The sequence below is a fragment of the Aedes aegypti genome, chromosome 2 (genome assembly GCF_002204515.2).
Source record: "Aedes aegypti strain LVP_AGWG chromosome 2, AaegL5.0 Primary Assembly, whole genome shotgun sequence".
Classification (NCBI taxonomy): Eukaryota; Metazoa; Arthropoda; class Insecta; order Diptera; family Culicidae; genus Aedes; species Aedes aegypti.
The window spans coordinates 331725634-331747789 of record NC_035108.1 but is presented as its reverse complement, the minus strand read 5'-3'; the positions used below and the strand labels follow the sequence as shown (position 1 = coordinate 331747789).

Genomic DNA, 22156 nt, shown 5'->3' with positions numbered 1-22156 from the left:
TGATCTCTTCAGGTGACTTATAGTCACTTGAGATACCTTTCAAAACGACTTTGAACAAACGTTCAGTTTTGTCGTCATAAGTAAAAAATGGTTCTTCTTCTCTTCAAGATGTTTGAGAAGAAGTTCGCGATATTTAAGAGTTTCGGGCAAAACGCGACAGTCTCCTTTATTTGTGTTTTGGAAGGAAACCTTGATTCCCTTAAATGTGTTCAAAACCTTCTGCCTAAATCCTCAAAATTCCGAAAAACTAATCACGATTGACGGCACCCTTTGCTTCCTCACGTTCTAGCGGCGCACGAGAGTCGTGCCAATTTACCGTTAGTCAGCCTTTAGTGTGCTAGTGGGCCCGTCCATCGTCACAGCGGCCACTATCAAACAGTTTTGTTTCTCCCACATGATTCAGCCTCTCTCACGCTCTACTTCCACCACGCATCAGTGAGCAAACCAAAGTTAATTCCCTTTGCGGCGACGTTTCAGACAGGACGAACCTCGCGAAACGCCGTCCATTCGTTCGACGCACTTACTCGCCGTCTCGCCATTCGCCGTTCGGTTCGGTATAACTTTATTCGCGAGTTAGCGATCGCGTTCAGTTTTCGTTAAGCCGTCCGACCGAGACGAACCATTTGGATCACTTGTTCCTCCGATCAGCTCTCACTCAATCGAGAAGAAGAAGAGCTCAGTTATGTCGAATTCGTTTTTCAACCCAGGTTGGAACTGGCGCAACCCGTTCTGAATCACAGTTTCAACCCCAACCCGATTCAGGTTCGACCGAACTACAATTTGCTTGACGTTTGTTTGTTTATGTTTTGATCACCGACCCAGTTCCTAAAAACGAACACGACATTAGATATCTATCTTGTGGTTTAGGCAAACCGGATAACGCAAAAAATCACCATTCGCAAAAAAAAAGTGTTCTGTATTCTGCACGCATATATGGGTGAAGGTGATCAAGTTCGGCAGAGTTCTGTATGATCGAGTATCCGTACTTATGAATGCAGACTGGAGTTATTTGCAAAACTGCTTGATCCGGCGATGCTTCGAGCAGAACATTTCGTTTGACATTGATTGTTGGTGACTGTGAAGATCGTTTGAGTGTAAAAAAGTGATTCGTGATAATTTCGATCAACTACCGCAGAGATTGCTGACGTTGCAAAAACCAAAAACTGGTAAAAAACGATCAACGGCGGACACAAAGCAGAACCTCAAGAGTGTTGTGAAAGTTGAAGTAATTTCGCGCGTTTGTTATTTAGTTTTGTGTGCTGGTCGTTTTTTGGTTTTGCGTTATTTATTTACAATTGCTGCCGGTCAGCCACAGTCAGTGCACTTGTATCGTGTGTTGTCAGCTGACGTATTGAAAGTTTTAAAAAAATCTATAATTAGTCCAACAACGTCCCCGATTAACTAACCAACCCCGAAAGCGAAGGCAGTACATCGAATAAGTAAGTAATCGTCCAACAGGGAGGATTTACTTCCAAATGATACCAATTATTGAGCTGGGCTTTTAACGAGAATTTATCGACTGGTAAATTATGAGGTCGATGACTGACGGGATACAACCGTGTATCATTGTGACATTTAATAAGTGAAAAGCAAATGGGCAGATGACCTACATTCCATGGGATATTTCAATATGAATGTGGAATAAAATATTTATCTCGTTTTAACAATCATGAAGCAGATAAATTTCTTTTTGTATTCAAAATTTATAAAATGAAAATGTTCTCACAAATTATAGGCTACAGTGAACCATTACTGAAGCTTTAAGCTCCTTTGGTTTTTGTTTCATTTTTAACTTTGAATCGTAAAAATAGGATAATAATAACAGATTTACCAAAGAAGAAACTCTTCTGAAAAACAGAGGACTGTTCGTTCTTTAGATTTGTGCTCTTGAAGATTCGGGCTGCCGCTTGGATGCGTGTTACTTTTAAGAACATTATAGGATATTCATTATTAGTAACTATTAAACATATTTAGTACATTCAGTAGATAGCGAGCTTATGAAGCCACCTCAGATCTTAACGAACTGAAGGATACCAATGAAGGATTAATAAACAAACCACAATCTTATTGCTGCCTAACTTATCACGAGATTTTCACTCATTTCCAAGAAATTTTCTAGTACGAATTCTTGGATTTTTCTAAACATATCTTCTTAAACTTAAGATTTTTCTTGAGGCTTAGCTCTCACACATCATTATCTACCTACATTTCTAGAAGTATGATAGAATTTATGTGTATTACGATCCTAGGTCCTTATACGCTCATGTGCAAAAGTTCGGGCACACCCCGCCAAAAACATATGTTTTATCCATATATGATATATCTCTGTTACAGCACCACGGTGTGCCAGAAACCGTTATAAACGCAAAAAAAATGTCCAACAATTTGGCAAACGCCATTCGAAAGATAGAGCATTCAAGCATTTTCTCCGCGAATTTGAAAATATTCTAACGAGGGAGTCCAAAGTTAAAGTGATTTGAAGGTTTTGAGCTATTTTGGAAGGGGTATTCAAATGCTTCAAAATATTTCTCAACGGTGCATCATTATTAATTTGTGAACCAGCCAAGTAACCAAACAGCTTTACGTTAAGCATTAAAAACATGTGATATCCAAGCATCTTCTCTCTAAATTTGAAATCATTTCTTCAAGAAAATCAGAAGTTACAGTGATTTGTTTATTTACCATTATTTGTATGAAGTTTTTATTAGAGCTTATTTATATGGCTTTTTTATAATAATGTACATATTTTAAAAATTAAAATGTCTTCTTCAAAGTACTCTCTAGTTATGTTGTCTTTTGGAAAAGTATTCTCAAACTAACTGCGAAGGTGCTTGACTACTATATCTTTCGAATGCCGAGTGTCAGACCTATGGACATTTTTATTTTTGGTCAGCAAAGTTATAGCTAATAGGTTGGAGGTGTGTAGTATTTATATATTTTCAATTGATATTGTTTTTATGGAATTTTTGATTATACCACTATGGTCAAACTTTTGCCCCACCTTACTCTATTGATGTGTCGTTGTTAAATATTTCTCATACAAAGTACAGTGTCCGGCATATATTTGTATTATAGTCAGTCAAATAGATAGATCTTCATTTGAAAGGCATTCAGTTCGTTTTCTCCCAAAGCTTCCTTAGTGTTTCTTCCAGACATTTCTTCAGGAATTTCTTCTAAAATTCTCTAATAATTTTTCAAAGTCTTCATCTAGACTCTCCTCCAAAACTGCATCTAGGTACCCAATAAAGAGTTCCTCTCCAAAAAGCACTCCAGGATACATAACGATAATTCTTGCAATGATTTAAAAAACGTATTAAATTATTAAAGTACGGTCCGGGAATATCATTAATAGCACCTGCAGTTAATTCTTTAAATATTCTGTAAGATATTTATTCAGGTATTTTACCTTTCGAACTTGTCCACGAATCCCGGAAAAAAATAGCGGAATTTATCAGATTTAGAGAGATACACACATCACGTGCAACCCGTGGGCTATACTTTGATTGCAACGTCTCTAGATGAACCTTCGAGAAATGCTTGAAGTAGCCATTTAGAAATTCATCTAGAAATTCCACTTATCTTTTTTTTTTCGAAAAACGATGCAGGTAGTTCAAAAGTTCGTTTACAGATGTTTCTCCAAGTTCTTCTTCATCCACCTTTCAGATTTTCATTCCAGTGAAATTTCCGTTTAAAAAATAAACTGAACCATCTGGGAATCGAACTCAGACACCATTAGCATGACTTTTTTGTAGCCACCACTAGGCTAAGAAAGGCCCCAGATAACTTAACTTCTAACACAGTGGTTTCCAACCTTTTCAGAGTTGTGGCCCTCTTTCAGATCCTACAAACATACTGTGGTCTCTAGCAGGGTTGTTAACGTTAATCAACGATTAACGCCGTTTCGTTAATTCGTTGACGTTAACCTGTAACGATTAACGAAGCTTGCGTTGATTGCGTTGAAAAACAATTTCACGATAACGTTAGCGTACAGCGTTAATTCAACGTCAACGACTTCGTTATTTCTAACGTTAACGATTAGAAGATCCGAAAAAAAAAAATAACCGAGACACTGAAACATGCCATGCTCACAAACGAGACAACAAAAGCTTGATCTCATTGCAGGTTTTATGGAATGATAACTGACTTTCTCTTAGTCAGATTTGATGGAAAATGCTGTTTATATTAGAGCTCCACAATCTCGGAAGTGGGAAAATTTGCTCTACGACCATTGCCACTTTCGATTGCAATGAAAACTTTTGTCTGCTATGGTATGTTAGGGACCCTAACTTAGGGTATTATGGCAACTTGTATTTGAAAATGAGAATCCTGGAGGCGATCACTCAGAAACATTTGGTTTTTGGATTAGTAAAAAAAGGACACCGTGTGCTGGCTGGAGGCAAAGAAAGCCGCTTTCTGGCAACGATTTCAGCCCATTGTTGTGGATTGCTGGGCAGTAGACCTGTTCATATTTGAAAAAATGTCTGGAAATCTACCGGTCAAGCTGTATTCGGAATTCTCATGCCAAGAACAATGTCTGGTCAAATTTTTAGCTCATTTGATAAAGATTTCAATATGCTTCAAGTTGAAAATGTGTTTTTGGGCTTATTTCAAGGTTTAAAAAATCATAACTAGGATGTGGAAAATCAAAACCACATGCTATTACCACTATTTGAAAGCAATTTCTATTCTGTTAAAGTTTGCCGAACACGCTAGTAAGATTAAATTAAGTTTTAAAATTGTTTGATCCAAATTTGTTCTCCACAGTACCCAGAAATTACAGTTTTCTCAATATACATGGTATGTTTTATATACTGAAAATTATTTTTTCATCCCCTTGTCAACGGGAATCGAACATAATACATTTATTACTTCAATGGCCATCAACAGCTTACATGTTGCTCAAGGCAATAAATTACAATAAATGCCCAAAGATCGAACACTGCATCGCAACCTGATGATAATTAAATCATGCATGACACATGTACCGAAAACGAATGAATTGAACAAGTTAGCATTGCTTTTTATTTCCGATTGATGATTGTTTTGATCGCATTTCACTGATCATTTAGAACGATTTGAAAACAATCATCATCATCGACTGAGAAAAGGCAGTGCTAACGCGTTCATTTTTTGTGTTCTTTGGAGCTCACGGTGTTCCTCTTGGCTCACCCACAGTGGATTTAGAAATGTGCTTTACAATTATTAATATTTTACAATTTATTTTCGTAAGATAAATGGTAACTTTGAACGGGATTGACTTTAAGATATGCATAGTCATCATGCCTGGAAATTAAAAATACGAAATGTTCCAAGTATTGTAAAGTATTTCCAATAAACTTTGATGTTTCGTTCGGTAGTTATAATTTTTTAATGCTTGAAAATAGCCCAAAAACACATAATTGATTTGAAGCACACCTAAATTTACTTTAAATTAAGTGAAATTTTGGCCAGAAGTTCATTTCGCAACGATAAATAAAAGTATTGGTTGACTGGGGAGTTTCCAGACATTTTTGAAAATATGAATAGGTCTACTGGGCAGCGAGAGGTATTAAGACGGATACAATATTGCTAGGAAAATCTTTGCAATTTGTAAAATTTCTCCCAAGCAATCACAAACTGACGTTCAAAGAGGCTGACCAAAATTGATCTACACAGTGAACTTAGATTTTTTTTAATCAATTTTCCATGGATACGGGCGTCAGCATAGAAACCTGTTGTTTATTGAAGTTTCGAAACTTTCCCAGAGAATCTGTATGAAACATAAAATCAACGCTTGGGTTAGCGGTGATCGTTGACGTTGATTCAACGCAAACACGTTAACGTTGACGCTAACAACCATGAAAATTAACGCAACTACGTTGACGTTGATCTAGAGCACAATACCCCAAACGCCACTAGAGCATAGCAATGTGGCAAATCAAAACAAAATTTAGTATGTAAAAAATATTTGCTGAAAAACTAGCTGCTTTTCTATCTTCTAACATTTGAAAAATACATTGTTGAGCCAAAATCGTTAAATATTCATAAGGAAACGTACAATTATTTCCCCACTCTCTAACTAGAATAAGTCTCAAAATGTTATGCATTCGGATTAATAGCGTTCGGGGTAGTGACCCGTTCGGGGTAGTGGCGTTCGGGGTAATGACCCGTTCGGGGTAATGGCTTTCGGGGTAATGGCGTTCGGGGTAATTGCGTTTGGGGTAATGGCGTTCGGGGTAATGGCGTTCGGGGTAGTGGCGTTCGGGGTAGTGGCGTTCGGGGTAGTGTCATAGAGTCTTAAAACCACCTACCACCAGCGTTAAGAACACGATCAAAGCAAGCCTAAAAAAGCATCCCATCTGTATCGGTCCATGATCGGCAATGTTTCGCAAGTTGTAACAAGCTTGATAAATAAGAGCAGCGAGCCTCAAAGAGAGAGCGATGATAAAATACATTTTTCTCGCTTGTTTACCATTAGGGGTAAGTGTTTTATTTTACTAGCACGACAAACAATCCACAAAAAATTTGATAGCAATGGTGTCCCCCAGGTTTTAAGCTTGTTAAGAGTTAAGAGGGTTTCATCATGCACTGCTAATGCCACCTTCCCCCCGATCTAAACAGAGCTGTAGCTGTATGTTATGTCTACCTTTCTTAAGCTATATTAATTATTCTATTTATTACCCTGGTACCTTTTACTAACTCGTACCTACGATATTACTGTGTTATAAATACTAGATGCCATAAGATCAGAGGGGAGACTTCCTGTACTGTGGACTGATTAATATATTATTTTATTCTTTTTTTTTCGCAGGATATACAGTATGGCCCATAAAAAATGCGAAAATTGTTCGCACGTGAATTTAGCATCCACAAGCGATATTGTGTTGTGTTGTTTTGTGAGTGAAAGTAATTTTTGATTACTGTAGTATATTCTGTTATAGCTTCGCTATCTAGAGCAATTTTTGTCATATTTTTCTTACTGACCAACATAATGTAATTAAGCAAATAAGTTTAAAGGTTTTTTGTCCGCTCAAAGTTAGAAACAGCGTTTGATTGTCGTATACTCTGGTGATATCTTTCTACCTTCGCAAATCATACTTTATTTTTGAAAATATTAGTTTGTTTGGTTTCAGAGGATGAAAGAGTTCTTAGAGAACGTGTTTTTCATGGTCACAATAAAATATTTTCCCAGGGTCTTATATTTTAGGGATATGCGTCTTATGGGTTTGATATACCTTTATTTTTTGTTAAAGTTTAATAAAAAGTAAACACAGAGGTCTTAAACAGTTTTTTGAGGTATAAATTTGTTCCTTTGGATAGGGACAACTTATATCTACACTAGCTCATAGGTTTTGAGCAAAACAGAATCGCAAACACACTTATATGAAGGTTCAACCAAGGCTCTCCAAAATTAGCCGTTTTTTCGAAAATATGTTTAAGTCTCCAATGGCCCAGGTATGAACCCATTCTATCGTTTGATATGGACGAATGCTGCAGACAAGGCCTGTGAAGAACTCACCCCGTCGTCGATGTTTTAGAAGCTTTCATCAGAAAGATATAGAACTCGATGACTGCATGATAAAATTTTAAGATATGCTTCCAATTCCTCTCTAGAAAAGTGAAAGTAATAGATAAAAATCATGTCCAAAGCGAAAAACTGAGTTTAAACGGATAAAACATTTTTTTTTGTTTAGAGAGACTTTACCCAGAAGGGGCATTCGTCTTTATTGAGAACTGGATAAAACAATACAAATAATGAATAATATTTATGTTTCGTTCACATTTTTCTTATAAAACCTACCATTCAACACGATATGACGATTTTCGCATTTTTTTATGGGCCATACTGTAAAACTGTATACGATCAACATGCTCTCATGATGTGCTTAAATTATATGATCATGATTTTATGGAGAGCGATAACAGATTTTCTAAATTTTCTCAGGATTTAATCCCTGGTTTCGTTTGAAAACCCTTATCAAAAATTCATTATTTCATGTGTATGACTGAAGTTTACTTTGCATTTACCCAAAGATAATGAAACAAGTAGGTGGCCTGATCGCCCCCAAATCGAACGATCAACAATTATCGCGAATTTGTGACAAGTTCGCTGTATGCCATCCATCGTTCCGGCACGCACCAGCTGCCTCATTAGCACAAAGTCGATGCGCTCGATGCAAACCGAGCGCATCGTTCACTTGCGCTTGTGACGTGTGACATCGTGAGGATGCAAGCTGAGAACATTCGCGTCTAGGTCGTCACCGTGGTCGTCCGTCATGGTATCCTCACACAGTGCACAGTGGGACGGATAGGGGTTTTAGGAGGAAAGATGGAACTCACGCCTTCAATTGCGATTTTACGTAAAAATGATGTTCTACAAAGTTGTTTCTAATATAAAAACAATTTTTTTGGTCGGAACGAAAATTAGGGTGGCCCTATGTAAAAAAAGATAACCATTAAAACTTTTTTTATTTTAAGAAATATTGACATAGCTTGTTCTACAAAGTTGAAGATCGGAGAATTTTAAGCTGATTTGATAAAAAAAGTTTTTTCCTAGCTCAAAAATTGACCGTTTTAGAGCATTTTTCGCTATTGATGTAGGGTGGCCCTTCAAAAATAGGTTTTTGTGTTATATTTTTTTTTTTATTTTTAGATATCTCATCAAAGTTGTCATTCCTTCATCTTTAGACGATTGAGACGCATATTTCAAATTTTTTTTTGATGGGCCACCCTACATCAATAGCAAAAAATGCTCTAAAACGGTCAATTTTTGAGCTAGGAAAAAACTTTTTTTATCAAATCAGCTTGAAATTTTTCGATCTTCAACTTTGTAGAACAAACTATATCAATATTCCGTAAATTAAAAAAGTTTTGATGGTTATTTTTTTTTAAATAGGGCCACCCTAATTTTCGTTCCGACCAAAAAAATTGTTTTTATATTAGAAACAACTTTGTAGAACATTATTTTTACGTAAAATCACAATTGAAGGCGTGAGTTCCATCTTTCCTCCTAAAACCTCAATCCGTCCCACTGTGCAGTGGCTCAAAGCTGGTCAAAAAATGAAGTGTTGAAATAGTTACTCCCTAAAGTTTAACCATTTTATTTTTCACATCATGTTGATAATAGAAATGTGTCCTTCTTCAATTTAACCTTTGTGTGTAGTGCGGCCACTGTGCATCGGCGGAGACGACGTGGTGGCCAATGATTAAGACGGCATGCTCCACCAGTGGCTCCTCCCCCCCACGATGACATTGACATTCGGTTCGGTTATTTTTATATGGGTATGTAGGTATCTAGTTACAACTGCATGCGTACCCAAGGTTCTACGAACTTCCCGATAGAACATGCATGTGATGGTGGTGTGACACCGATTAGTTTAGTTAGTTTGTTTGTACCGTGACGAAGCCGTGCTTCTGATGTAACGTCGATAATTGGCGGATGGCGCAGTCAGGTTTGGGAAGCAATGATAAGTAGTGCATTAGCCCGGAGATCCGCGACAGAAGCCACCCAACGGTATTGTTCGGCGGCAGATTATGGATTATTGTCGGTGACCTAGGTTGACTTACACGAGGCTGGTGCTATCGGGCACGTGTGCGTCAAATTGTTCTAGCTGACATGCGGGTCGTTATCTGTTTGATTAACGTTACCCTAATATGAATGAAGCAAAATGGCAAGATGAGATCTTCCTAAATATTTACACATTTCAAATTGTTTGTTTAAGGACGGACGACACAGTTGTCAGAAATGGGTTCATTGTTCCTTAGTGGTACTGTTAGATATGAAAATGGCATTATCATAGAATTTTGGCGAAAAAGTACATTTGTTCACACAGATGAAGGCTTTTGTTACTATGATGATCTTAACATTCAAATTATCATGCGAATCAGATACAGTCAGGTAGTCTATTAGACGTTGTCACCAACTTTAAAGTCACATCAATTTTTCAGCTGTAGTCCAATCGATTTAGGTGAATTTCGGCAGGCAATAAGTTCAAACTATGTGTCAAACAAAAACGAAAAATCAGGTTCATCCCATTAGAAACAGCTGAGAAATTGCAACCTCGTCAGAATTCTTTGCTGAATATTATCATTTCTTGTCGCTCTTCCAGTATTCGTGCAAAGTGACCAGCCCAAGGCAGCGTACCAAGTTTCATGGTCGTTTATAGCAAACGGAAGGATTAGTGTCTTGTATAGCGCGAATTTGTCTTCCTCTGCAGAATATGTGACCTCAGCTGATAGTCCTGTTTGCAGTTGCATGACTCCGTTTTACTCACTAATGTCCCTTTCGAAACGGACTATTTTTAACCTTTATAATTAAATTTCTCTTGGCAGTTGATGAAACTTTATAATGAATTGTAGTATACATGAGGTGTTAACGTAACTCATTGGCTATGGAGAATTGAAGATGGAGAGAAAATATATATGAAACTAGCCCTAAATGAACCATTTCGAAAAATTATGTCCAGCACAATTGTGCTGCTTCGTCCCGAAAGGGATATAGGGTAATTTGCCCATTATTGCGGTATTCCCTATTATTGCGGTATAAGAATTAAACCCTCATTATTAATCGAAAACTCTATTTTCTATGGATATTATTGATGATGATGAAAGTTTATAATATTCCCATGCTGTACCAAATTAATGCTTTAAAAATTAAACGATTTTGATCGTTGGAAGAACAGTTTTAAATGATGCATCAAGAAAAGTCTTTATTTTTAACCAGTCTCTCTATCTACGGGCGGGTTTTCATAAGCTTCAATTTTTAAGTTTAGAACCAAAACAATTATATGTTGCGGGTATATCAGTTCAGTATGGATGTAGTTACATGATAAATATTGAATTTTGAATAAAAGTTCTATATTTTAGAGAAAAAGCATATACCGTAATTATAGGACAATTAAAATAGCTTTTTGCCTATTATTGCGGTATCTGTAAATCTCATTCAAAAATTCGATATTTCAATAGTCATTTTAAATGTAATTGCTGGAAACATTAATTATATTATTAAGATACTAATTAGGGACATAATTTAGAGTTATTCATATATTTATTTAGTCAAACAAAAGGTTTATGTTTATATCTCTTATTTATGTAATTCCTCTTATTTACAAATATTTTGCAAATAAACACGATGTTTACCAAGAATCACGTAAACTGATTGAAAATCGGGACATATGCCAAAAATATGTTGAAAAAAAGATGATCGCAAGCAAGCAATCCTTTAAAATTGTGTTGCTAGTGGAAATATTGTTAAAAGCATCAAAATTGTAGGTAGAAAATCATTCGATTCTGTTGATTTATTTTCGAATCGTGACATAAAGTAATGAATTAGTTTTCCTCATAGATATGTCCAAAGTCACACAAACTGACAGTTCCATGCAGTGTCATTAACATGGAGGGAGCATAATTTCAATGCTCGAACATTGTGTGGTATTGAATGTATATGGATTGTAATAAAATCTATGATTTTTGGTAAACCGCAATAATAAGACGGCACTACCGCAATCATAGGACAAAATACCGCAATAATAGGACAGAGAAAGAGCTTCAGATTTATGTAAAAAAATGTATGTATGATTCCAAAAATAACTTTTTTACTTCACTATACTCCAGATAAAGGATAGCTTTAACACTTGACATTGCAAAATACTATAATATTTAGATTTTGGACACTGCAATACGATTTTAATTCCAACACCGTGCTTAAGTCCTCCATAATAGGACGGATACCCTACCAAGATACACAACTACTTTTAAGTTGTCGAATCTTACTGACAATGATGATAATGATCAGAATCGTTAATGGTACCTCCTCGGGAAATGCCTTCCGTACAACAAATCGTGGTCTATTGGAATGCAGAGCTCGTAATTTGGGTGCATCCAGGACTATATTATATACTCAGCCAGGGCCCCCGTTCTCCGGTACTCCACCAGCTAAGTTCGCAGCCCTTAGTATGTGGTCTTCGTCAACGTTCGACCCATAAAAACATGAGGTACCAGTAGGGTGGTTTAAAATATCATTTTTGCCCACACCGCCTACTAGATTCGGAGTACCCTCCGTAGCTTTTTTGGATGAAAACTGAGACAGTAATATCCCTTTAAAGATTGTATCGTAATTATTATGGGAAAATCAAATAATTATTTCAATCGACTTGGGTAGAACCACCGATTTTGGCAAGCCTAGGGAGAAATATTTTTCAATAATGTATGTAAAGATCAACATTTACTACAAATATGCCAAATGAAAGCATTCAATTCATGTTAGATATAGTCATTGTTCAAGGCAGAAACCATCAACCGGTGCCAAATTCCGTAAAGATGAAACATTTTGGAATCAACTTCTAAGATTGCACTAAAACTTCAAAGGCACAAATCTCGTGAAGAAAGTATCTCACTACAGTGCACTTTTTATTTTGGCCTTGTGCACTAGCAGAAAGCTTGAAATAGGAAGATCAGGAACGTTTGCCAACTATTTCTCCAGTTTTGTGCCTTCGAAAACGTGAGTAGGGGGCGAAGTCGGCCATTGGGCCGGCCATCTTTGGATTCCGTGATGTTTCACCTTAAGGTGAAGATGAATCGAAGCCAAACCTCAAATTTTTAAGAGCACGAATCTGGAGAACCGAACACGCGATTGAACAGAAAACTTAATCGATTGGTCACCACCAACTGGGGATCAATCGATTAAGTTTTCAGGTTAAACGGATGATTGGTTCCCAAGATTTGTGCTCTTGAAAATTTGAGGTTTGGCTTCGATTCATCTTCACCTTAAGTGATTGCTGTCTTGAATAATTTCTGCAGAAAATTGCGATGAAATGGAACCTGTGAATGGTCAAAATATTCGTTCAGGGATAACCTCTAAAAATCTAAAAAAAAGTCAACTAAATTCTTCTTCTTCTTATTTCTGGCATTACGTCCCAATTGGGACAAAGCCTGCTTCTCAGATTAGTGTTCTTATGAGCTCTTCCACAGTTATTAACTGAGAGCTTTCTTTGCCGATTGACCATTTTTGCATGTGTATATCGTGTGGCAGGTACGAAGATACTACTCTATGCCCTGGGAATCGAGAAAATTTCCTTTACGAAAAGATCCTCGACCAGCGGGATTCGAACCCACGACCCTCAGCATGGTCATGCTGAATAGCTGCGCGTTTACCGCTACGGCTATCTGGGCCCCAGTCAACTAAATAATTTTCCAGAAATTCTACTTATTCTGCTCATGGATTTTCCAAAGGTTTTCTGAGGAATTCCACTTAACATACTTACAAGGATCTTTCAAATATTTTTTTATATAGCTAATAATAATCTTGAAGCACTTCATCTGAGGACAACTTATCAATTTGTTAAAGCATTTTGCAATAAATATGTGATACTAACACTCATTCTTATACGATACGTTGTTCACTGGGAAAGAAATTCCGAAAATATTTAAAAAGTCCAAAGTCTTTCGAAAATTTGTAGAAATACATGAATCTTTGAAGAATTTAACCAAGGTTTAACGATATGCGGTTTTGAATCAATGTTCCGAAAACCGATTTTGAATCAATGTTAGGAATACTCAAAAACGAAAAAAAAAATCTTCTTTAGATTTTTTGTTTAGATTAAGAAAAAAGAAATTGATTATATTTTTTTCATGAATTTGATTTATTAATGATCAATTTATATCAGCCTTGAAAAGTTATGCAATAGAAGAAATTTAAAAATTTTGATAGCTGATTCTTGTAAATTTTCATATGAACATAAAAATCTAATCAATTAAAAAACATCGATTCAAAAGAATCGCCATATTGAATTTGAATATATTCAGTTACATCGATGTTTTGGTTAAAATTGCCAATCGCTACCAAGGATACCTCAAGCATTTCTCAAAAAATATTATCAGGATTTTCCGAAGTGTTCCTTCTTGACTTACTTTGAGAATTATTAATGCCATTTTTGCCGTGGGGCTCGTCACATGCTGCCTGCTAGATAGAAGTACTTTTATACATTTATGTTTGTCTAGTACAATAACCCCACGGAGTATGGCTTCTTCAGTGGCCAGCGCAAGTTTTTCGAATGCTAAAACCCCAACCACTATGAATAAACATGTTAGTACTTTCAAGCTGTCTGCGGACAGCTTAAAAAATAATCAATGGTTCAATCCCTGTTCCTAGCTTCTTTAACTTTCGCCTTTCAAATACATTCAAATACACATTTTCTCATGATTGATTGTCACATTCGACATTTTTGACAATAAAGATAATCGTAATAATCGTGGAGAGTTATCAAATGATAAACAGTTTAGATCAAGTTACTGAAATTCGTGAGATTGTTCTAGAAACACCGAAAAAAAAACCAAATTGTTTTGTCATATTTAGCACATGCTCTAGCGTGATATATTTTGTTGTGCGTGCATGGCCAGCTGATCACAAGCTCTTGATATGAAGCGCGTATACATGATGTTCTGATGTCTGAAACTCCTTGTGAATATTTCTAGGAGTTATTGCGAAATTTCAGGTAGAAATCTTCGATTGAACTAATGATAGAATATCAAGAGAAGCTTATGATCAAGTTTCAGTTTGTATTTTAGGAGACTTCCTTAAGCTATCATTGAAGACATTTTTGAATGAACCTCTGGAGGAATTCATGATATTTGAGAAATATATCACTGGTGTGTGACTGGTGTTAGTTGAACTAACTTAGTTCTGGAAGAATTCATCAAGAAACCCCTAAATAAACTCTCAATGACGACCTTACAGGTATTTTAGGCTATCGTTTTAATTTGTTCTAGGATGCATTTCCGTTAGAATCTCCCAAGATATTCCACAAGAAATGGATCTCTTTCCGTAAGGCATTCATGGGGTAAAATAACCTGAGAAAATCTTAGGACAAATGCTATATGAACTTTGATAGATATTCTTGTAAAAAGTATTACATTGATTCCTGGAAAAATTTCACGCTGTGTCCTTGATATAATTTCTTGATAAAGACATAACTCCTTAAGACATTCAAAAATGGAATAATTGACGAATACATAGTACAAATGCTAGGAAATTCCAAAACAAATCATTGAAATAGTTTATGGAGTGTATGGATTTATCTGCGCAAAAATTCTCTGAAAAAGACGTGAATTTATTTCATCAATATTTCTAATGAGATACCGTAAAATGGGGTGTTAAGGACTCGTGGGGTTTTAAAAAATTGAACTTCTCCATCAAGTTTGACAAGTCACAAAACATCGAAAGTCGATATATTAGTCATCTGAACTTCTTGATGTGTTCGGAAGATTGTGGGCTACATTATGTGATAGGGGATATCCATTGAAATAAAGTATTGTAGAGTAGATCTAGAGAAAACAAATCAAAACAAGTTTGTTGCAATTTTATAGGCTAAATACATTTAACTACAAACCTATGAAACTATATTAAGAAAAATATGTGAGTAACTTAGAAGATTAGTATATTTAATTGAAATCATAACGCAGACAAAAATTTTTGAAAATTTTATCTAGATTTCGACTTTTAATATTTCTTATGGAAAAAGTCTCTTTTTAAAAATAAGTGGAATATTAGGGGATAATCTTTTCTACTTGTTCCAATTTACTAAAGTCATTCGATTTATGCCGTAATATATTTCAATATACTTTTGGCTTGTTCCATGAAGAAAAACTGTATTTTAAAAGTTAAGGGGTATATTTTGTTTGTTACTGAATATCACCCAAATGTCTTATCTCAAAAATCGGTAAAATAGGAAAATTTTAATAACAACGCATTAAAGTAAATCTGGTATTTTTCTTGAAACTATTTCCAAAACTTGTTCGCTGGTAAGGAAAGTTTGAATCATTCTTTTATTTGGAAATGGTTTTGAAGCCATTGATCTTTTTGAAGTGGTAAACAATAATTATATTTTGTCATTTTTCAGAGTCTATAAATGAAGAGTTGCGCGAAGAGTAAAACAAAATCTACCTTTTAAATTGTCAAACCGTCTACCTATCGGAGAGACCAGCAAAACAAAGAGAGGCTATTTTCGAAGACGAACTTTAACAATCATTCAATTTGCGCAACTCTCTGTATATAGACTCTGTCCTCCCGAGCTTTTTTGAGAACTTTACGGCCTCCATACTGGAACACTTTTCTTCTTCAGTATTTTTTCGACCATGCCACTGGGTGTTGCATGCAAACACTTTGTTTAGTGTAGTGTTTTATTTACAGGGAAAATTGGCTATTTCCCCTATTAAAACTACCCAGTTAACATTCGTAGCTGAATAACAGTTTATAGAACTGAGAAGCAGCTGTATAAGCAGCACTTTAGCTCAAAAAGCCGTTATCCAGCTACCAATGTTACTTGGATAAAAGATTTTTGAAATTCTTTTTATGTTAAAGATTATTTATGAAGTTGCTCTGCATAGCTTATAGGATTCGTAAACTGCAAATATGTAGGTTATACTCCTTTTGCATTTAAGTATAAACATCATTTCAATTTCACGATGTATCAATAGTTTCCAAATAGTATTAATAACTATGAAAGATTTAGCAGTTAGAATAAAACGGTTTGAGTTTGCAGGACTTCCATGTTCAATAATATTGATGTATTATCTAATTAATGTTGAACATAACTTATGAAATTTAATGAAAGCATCAAAGTTATTGACCAGAAATATTATGTTTTGTTATTGGCAAAATATGGTTTGATTTACGAAACTAAAATTCCTTAACAACCCATTTTGCATTTTCATAAAAAAAAATACGCATTTTCATGATTTTCTTAGAAATCTGTCATATTATCCTTATAATTGTATTTAGATGAGAATGGTAGGACTGTTCTTTGTTCAATTATTGACATACTAGAAGTTGCTTGAAATTCGAGTCGATTTTTTTTTTCATCCCTTAGCACCCTATTTTACGGTACCTAGAGGTGTTTGTATCTCGAATAGTCTCAAATTCTTTGGAGGAATTCTTACAGGATGCGTACAGAACTTCTGGAACTATTATTGGATAATATTTTAGAGGTATTTCTTTTGAAGCTTCTTAAATTTGATTTTGAACTTTTTTGTCACCAATCAATACTGGAGATTTTTTACAATCCTGCCAAAAACCTCAACAAACCCGTTACGTTGTCGAGAAATTTAATTTAGATGCAAAAAACAATTTATCAGTCCTTCTTCATTCAATTCAGTTCTCGAATATCTTCGAAATCAGATATGATATTCTTACAACGATCAAGAAACTAAAGGAAACCGTTTATCGAGGAAAAGGTCTTTCTAGGATCATTATTTATCAGACGTGTCTACCCAGATACCCAGAGGTACGAAACAGAAGTGACCTTTTCCAACATTCTGGGTGTTGACTACCTCTCATAAATTTGTTTTGAATGAAAACAAGCTTGTTTTGAACGTCAATCACCTCTCTTTCACATGAATTATGTCTAGAGAGATAAGCTAAGATACTGTTCAAAAGATTGATCATTCTCGGTCAATAGGAACAATCAGCTGTAAATGATATCAATTGCAAATCAGTGCATTCTGAGTACTTTCATTCCACATACTGGCAATCATTGCAGTTTGGGTGCATTGCAGCGGTTATCATCTCCATAGGGGGTTTGCCGAGATACGCCCAGACATAGGACCAACCATGGCGCGAGCCATGCTGATCTGAGATGAGTGATAGATGTGATTGGTCCATAAAACAATTCAGATTTTTATTTGGCAACAAACCATTCATTGAGGCCTTATCTTTCTGTTTACTGTTATATTGTGTGCTCAGTTGTCTACTGGTAATTTGAGATAATTATAGGTAAGCGTAAATCGGAGACGATTTTTTAAACCTGAATTCATTGCCAAAAAATCGAACAATAAACAAAAGATGACCAACAGAACCTAATGAGCAATTGATTTGAATAATTACTTCTTCCACAGTCATTAAAATGAACCTAAATCTTAGAGGAACGTTGAATATCTATCACCTTATTGTTCAAGTCTTGGATTTAAAGATATGTTTTATGGTTGTATTGTAAAAAACACTTGACTAGTTTCAAGTCTCATACTTGAAATTTTCACTTAATAATACGAAACATTCCACACTCGATCGATCTTTTTCCACAGTACCGGTGACAAGCAGGCACGATCGCTAAAACCAGTGTTGGGAAACTCGTGAGTACTCACTGAAAACTGCAAACTCACTCGCGAGTATGAGTTGTACAGCTTGAACTCTCGCGTGAGTATACTCAGGCGTGAGTTTCAGTTGTACAGCTCATACTCGCGAGTGAGTTTTCGACTAACACTTACTCACTCGTGAGTAATTTTACTCACTTGAAATATTGTAAATATTCTAAAAGCTTGCGAATGGCCCAAATAAATAATAAGTAATAAGTAAGGCTATTCTTGGGGTTACCTTATTCAAATGATAGCATGAAAATTTTATTCTGAAAACCATTTGATGCACGCAAAACGTTATTATGATATGAATTCATAACACAAGCTGTAATTTATGTTTGGTATTTCGCTGCGCATGTTGCCTCGTAAATGCCCTTTTCTTCTTTCTTCTGATGTTACCCCTCTACTGGGTCTGATTCTGCTTTTTAGCTTAATGTACTTATGATATGAGCATTTCCACATTTATCAACTATGAGCTTCATTTGCCAATTGACTATTTTTTTATTCTCTACTTTACGATATGCAGCACTACTGCAATAATAAAAACCTGAGACAGAGACTCGACAAAACGTATCTGAGTTTCGTGCCAAAACTAATAAGCCGCTGATTGGTCTGCCAAACAGCGTTGCCAGCAATATTTTGTGCGATAACTTCAGCACCAGCTTTTCTCGCTCTTCTTTTCAATTTTCATTATTTTGTCCCGGTTTTCTGACAACATATAGACCATAAAAGAGGAGCAGAAATCTAACAATAAGTGAGGTGCTACATGTCTTAGATAGAAACGAGCAAAAGAAGTTAAAAAAATATTTCAGAAATTTTTTTTTCAATAATTTAGGGACTAGATTAAACGTTGAAAATGATACATTTTTCAATGTCTCGTCTGCCTGTCTTTTTTCCGGAAGGAATCTCTTGAGTAAATCGAGTAATGAAATCCTTACAAGAAATTCCTGATAATCCTCGAGAATCTTTGGATACATTGCGGGAGGAATTTCGGGAGGTATCCCTTGATTAATTCCGAGAGAAATCCCTTCAGGAATTCCGGGAGGAATCCGTTAAGGAATTCCAGGAGGACTACCTTGAAGAGTTCTTGAAGAATTTTCTAAACGTTCGGGTTTTTCTAATGGAATCCATGAAAGAACTTCCGATGGAGTCTCCGCAGAAACTCCCAATGAAATCTACTGAAAAACTCCTTCGGATGGAATCCTTGGAAGAACTTGAGTAATTCCTGATGGAATCATTAGAGAAACTTTTGATAGAATCCCAGAAGAAATTCCAAGTGGAATGCCTAAAAAAAAGCTAATGATACCCTAAAAAAAATGCTAATGAATCCATTGGGAACTCTATTGAAAGACTCAGGGGAACTCCGGATGTAATCCCTACAGAAACTCTTGATAGAATCCCAGAAGGAATTCCAGGTGAAATGTCTAAAGAAAAAGCTAATGAAACCCCTGAAGGAACACTTTTTGAAATCCCTGATGTAATTCCCAGAAGAGTTCCTGATGTTATCTCTAGAAGAAACTTCTGATGTAATCCCTGGAGGATCCAGGTGAAATCTCTGAAGAAACTTCTGATATAACCTCTACATGAACCCCTGATGGAATCTCTAAGGGAACTCCTGTTAAAATATCTGAAGAATTTAATTATGATTCCTGAAGGAATTCCTGGTGAAATCCGGAGGAACTCTTGATGGAACCCTTTTAGGAATTTCTGCAGGAACTCCAGATGAAATCATTTGAGGTACTCCTGTTGAAATCCTTTGAAGAACTCCCTATGGAATCGCTACAGGAACTACTGATAAAATCCCTGATGGAACTCCTGATAAAATGCCTAGAATTGCTTATGAAGAAATCCTGATGGAATTCGTAGGGGAACTCCTAATATAAATTCTAAAGAATCTTCTAATAGGATCTCAGTAGAAATAATTGCTGGAATCTCTGAAGGAACTCTTGATGAAATCTTCAGAAGAACTCTAATGGTAGTTCTAAAGGTACTCCTGATAGATCCCTATTGGAATTTCTGATAGAATCCCTGGAGGAACTCCGGATGGAATCCTTGGAGGAATATAAAGATATTGTTGGAGGAACTCCTGATAGAATCATTGAAGAGACTCCTGATGAATGATGATATGACACCTATTTGAGTAGAGGCCAGCGAAAGTTACAAGTGGTGGCACACAGTAATCGGCACCAAAAAGTAGGTGGTGTTTGTCTGTCTTGTTTTCGTCCATGGCTCGTTATCTTCCACGAACGATAGATGTCATGCGTGTTGTAGGAACCCTTCGAAATAGCCCTAGTTTTTGTGGAGTTTAGATTGTCAACCGGAAAGGAATCACCCTTCACGCGATGCTCACACAACTTACTCATACAAGTGTCAGTTCGCAAGTAAGACATAAGACTTCTTTCAAAAAGAGGCCAAGTCTCTTAACAGAGACCTGCTATCATTCCTAAAATTGATAGCTTCGACATTTTACATATAAAGTTGTTTGAATTGCAGATTATTTTCCCAAATTCTGTTTTAGAGTTTTGTAAATTTCGAATAATATGTTAATGAATTACTGATCAATTCTTATTCCTAAAATTCAACCATGTCATGGCCCATGACTCTTGAGAAGTCGATAAACTTTCTTACCCAAAAAGATCCTCACTGAACAGCTCAAGAAGCGTTTTGATAGCAGCGCAGCCGAAATATGTTGGCTTTGACGCGAAAATCCTTTGTCATGAACATATTGAATCAGTAAAATACTGCTTCGCATAATTTTCCTCATTGTTATCGAAATCTCCTGAGAATTCCACGTTTTATTTTTGCTATCAACTCTACAAATGTCCGTTATGCCAAATGACCTAGACTTGATTTGAATTCAGTAACTGTGGACCACAAAAAAAAAACAATAAAAAATCCATACTTACCATCGTCCTGTGGTTCCCCGCCAACGTGTCTCAGCTTCAGCGCTTCAAAACTGGGAAGTAAACTAATCTCCTCGCCGTCATCCGTCTCATCCACATTCTCCTCGTCATGACCGTTTTCATCAACCGGAATTCGGTTCCCTTCCGGCTGACGGACAATTAGCTTCTGGTCTTGCAACTTGTTAATGTCCAAAGCCACCCTCGGCGGCGACTCTTCTCTCGTTCCGGCATTCCTACCCGAATGGTTTTGAGACTTATCCGTCGTTTCTTGGCATTTTGCGCTCTAGATTTGGCGAGATTGGCATACTTATACCTATTTGGGCAAATTGTCCAGCTGAAATCTATTGGGATCGACTTTAAACCTAGCTTTCAGCCCCTCGCCTCGCTTGAGGAAGGGCTTCGTCGGAACTTTCTTGGGGGGTGAATCGGGTAACTTACCCCTCCGTTTTACTGGTTCCCTCTCAATCTCCTCGTCACTTTCAACCGAAGGTTGTTCCCTAGCGCTTCGCCTCCATTCCCTTGCCACTTTTCGCTGCATGCTGGTCTGTTCAAATTCCGAATCGTCCTCGTCACTAACATCCGGTATAGGGTCATTTTCCCCTCCCCCGTGATTCAGCCCCAGAATGACGTACATTTTCTGCTGTTACTGGCTCAGCAATTCCCGCTGGGCCATTTGGTTCTACAATAAAACGCGCTGCTTTTCCTGTTTCCATTGCTTAAGCTGTTCCAACCGGGCCAGGATACTTCACGGCGAGTCGGACTTGGACATAGCACAGATGTCCCCCGCGGACGAAAATACGGCTTTTTAAAAATCAAGAAAATACGGACGAACACTTACCGAACTGCAGCGGTTTAAAAAACGGTTGTTTGTTTACTCGCGGTTGTGATCGTTGCGATCCGCCGTGCGAGTTGTGCCTCGCTAGGGGTGCTCAGATACAATTCAGTCATTCGATTAAAATAGAGTCGGCACAAAAACCCCTGACTAACATTCAAAGAGGGCCCTTTTAACATCGGTAAACATTGGGAGGGAGAAACCGATACGAAATTTATGTACGTCAAGGTGAGCCGAGATTCTGCTGTCACGAACTGTCTCTGTGAGCCGAGATCTTGAATAATGGACAAACATTTTATGTCACTAAGGGCCGATT

The 22156-nt window shown here is 36.5% G+C and overlaps 1 protein-coding gene and 1 long non-coding RNA gene across 2 annotated transcripts in view; one reads left to right on the top strand and one right to left on the bottom strand.

The window, feature by feature from the left end:
• Positions 1-478: 478 nt before the first annotated feature.
• LOC5576056 (facilitated trehalose transporter Tret1) overlaps positions 479-22156 on the top strand; it is a 55600-nt gene continuing 33922 nt past the window's right edge. Inside the window, exons 1-2 of the mRNA XM_021845961.1 lie at positions 479-684; positions 848-1439. The gene's annotated coding sequence lies outside the window, so the exon portion shown is untranslated. The remainder of the gene's footprint in view (positions 685-847; positions 1440-22156) is intronic.
• Positions 21198-21494, bottom strand: LOC110676789. Its single transcript, XR_002500721.1, has 2 exons — positions 21447-21494; positions 21198-21291 (listed from the first exon to the last, which is right to left on the bottom strand). It is a non-coding gene; the product is annotated as an uncharacterized LOC110676789 (long non-coding RNA).